Source organism: Schistocerca serialis, unplaced genomic scaffold (genome assembly GCF_023864345.2).
Source record: "Schistocerca serialis cubense isolate TAMUIC-IGC-003099 unplaced genomic scaffold, iqSchSeri2.2 HiC_scaffold_162, whole genome shotgun sequence".
Lineage (NCBI taxonomy): Eukaryota > Metazoa > Arthropoda > Insecta > Orthoptera > Acrididae > Schistocerca > Schistocerca serialis.
In genome coordinates this window covers 47,501-50,000 of record NW_026047722.1, presented here as the reverse complement: position 1 = coordinate 50,000, position 2,500 = coordinate 47,501, and positions in this window count along the sequence as shown.

Here is a 2,500-nt window from a genome sequence, read left to right as displayed (position 1 = left end):
ACAAAAGCCCCACTTGGGTGCCGAAGCGAACTCTCCCAGCACAGCGCACGCGCCAACACGTCCGCACAGCTGCGATACAAACCACCTGCGAGAACCGCTGGGGCGACCGAGCAGCAGACGGCGTCGCGGCGCCGAGCGCCGGGCGGCGGCGCATCCTCAGCGCACACAGTCCTCAATCGGACCAGCACACTGCAGATGGCCACCGCGCTTCGCACCGGGCCCGCGAGGACCTACTTTGGCCGCAAGGCGCCGCGAGCAGGGGGCGCCGGCGCGCAGCTGCGCCGCCTGCCGCGTCCGTCGGCCGGCGCGCCTGCCACTGGCCGCCCCCACCAGCCGGCTGTAGCGCGTGCGCCCACGCACCGCGCTGCCAGCACGCCGGGCGGCCCCCCCTCACCGGCCGGGGACGGTCCCACCCAGCCACCGCCGCGTATCGCCTCACACCCAGATCCCCTTTCGCGTTCGTGGGCATGGTGGGTCCCCTTTCACGTTCGTGGGCATGGTGGGTATCCCTGAAACAACCGGTTAATAGCTCGACCGATCGTCGCCAACACTGATTCACCTCTAGCGAGAACAACCGCACCACAACGGGTTACCTGTTGTTCATTTGCGTAACGTCACCAGCAAACGTAGACGTCCATCGCCATTTGCAACGAGTATTGCATGCCTGTGTCAGGTGTCACAACACACTACGTCTGCCCACATAGACGCAACAACATGTGCACGCCTCGAGAACACGTGGAAGGTAGCCCCCGTACGTATGCGGTGTCCATTGCGCGAACGACTGTCAGCCGGCCTCTGCAGGATGTCGCAGATGTGGAACGCGGTGCAACATGCTATCACGGTGTGTGAGAAGAGACGACTACGTCCGAATACACGCTCCACTACATCAACAGACTGCTCATGCTGATCGCCATCCAGGGCGTCCGTTCCTCCCACACGTCTGAATGGCGTACCACACTGCAATCCAGCTCTTATAGGGAGACGACACGTAGCTGCGTGCACAATATTTGGACTGTATGGTCTGCCGTTGCTAGGCGCAGTCGTCGTACGGTCACACATGTGCCACGATGTATCATTCAGTACATACGGACCAATGTGCAGTACAGTTTGTGGGTTTTGCGTACATCGGCGGACAGGTGACAGGCCGTACCACAACGTAGGCTGAGTACGTCGGCATGCGAAGGGCATTGAACATGCAAACTTCTCAACGACCAGCTTGCGAAGGCAGGGGGGAAGGGGGGGGGGCATGTACGTCCTGCTGCTATCCACATTACAGTGTATAGCAGGAGCATGTGGAAAGTCAGCAACACCTGCAAGGTGTTTAACATGACGCGATACACAGGGGACCGGGCAGTGCGAATAGCGAACTATATTGCGAGGGTTGCGGTTAGGCAACACTACACTAATTTAACGAGTTGCATAACAATTACAGAGCAGGTTCAGCGACAACGTGCGTCAGGTTAAGGCGCAATATAGGTTAGGTTGAGGCACAATATAGGTTAGGTTAAGGCACAACATGGGTTACGTTAAGGCACAAATTGGGTTACGTTAAGGCACAACATGGGTTACGTTAAGGCACAACATGGGTTACGTTAAGGCACAAATTAGGTTACGTTAAGGCACAAATTAGGTTACGTTAAGGCACAAATTAGGTTACGTTAAGGCACAAATTAGGTTACGTTAAGGCACAAATTAGGTTACGTTAAGGCACAAATTAGGTTACGTTAAGGCACAAATTAGGTTACGTTAAGGCACAAATTAGGTTACGTTAAGGCACAAATTAGGTTACGTAAGGCACAAATTAGGTTACGTTAAGGCACAAATTAGGTTACGTTAAGGCACAAATTAGGTTACGTTAAGGCACAAATTAGGTTACGTTAAGGCACAAATTAGGTTACGTTAAGGCACAAATTAGGTTACGTTAAGGCACAAATTAGGTTACGTTAAGGTACAATATGGGTTAGGTTAAGGTACAATATGGGTTAGGTTAAGGTACAATATGGGTTAGGTTAAGGTACAATATGGGTTAGGTTAAGGTACAATATGGGTTAGGTTAAGGCACAACGTAGGTTAGGTTAAGGCACAACGTAGGTTAGGTTAAGGCACAACATAGGTTAGGTTAAGGCACAACATAGGTTAGGTTAAGGCACAACATAGGTTAGGTTAAGGCACAACATAGGTTAGGTTAAGGCACAACATAGGTTAGGTTAAGGCACAACATAGGTTAGGTTAAGGCACAACATAGGTTAGGTTAAGGCACAACATAGGTTAGGTTAAGGCACAACATAGGTTAGGTTAAGGCACAACATAGGTTAGGTTAAGGCACAACATAGGTTAGGTTAAGGCACAACATAGGTTAGGTTAAGGCACAACGTAGGTTAGGTTAAGGCACAACGTAGGTTAGGTTAAGGCACAACGTAGGTTAGGTTAAGGCACAACGTAGGTTAGGTTAAGGCACAACGTAGGTTAGGTTAAGGCACAACGTAGGTTAGGTTAAGGC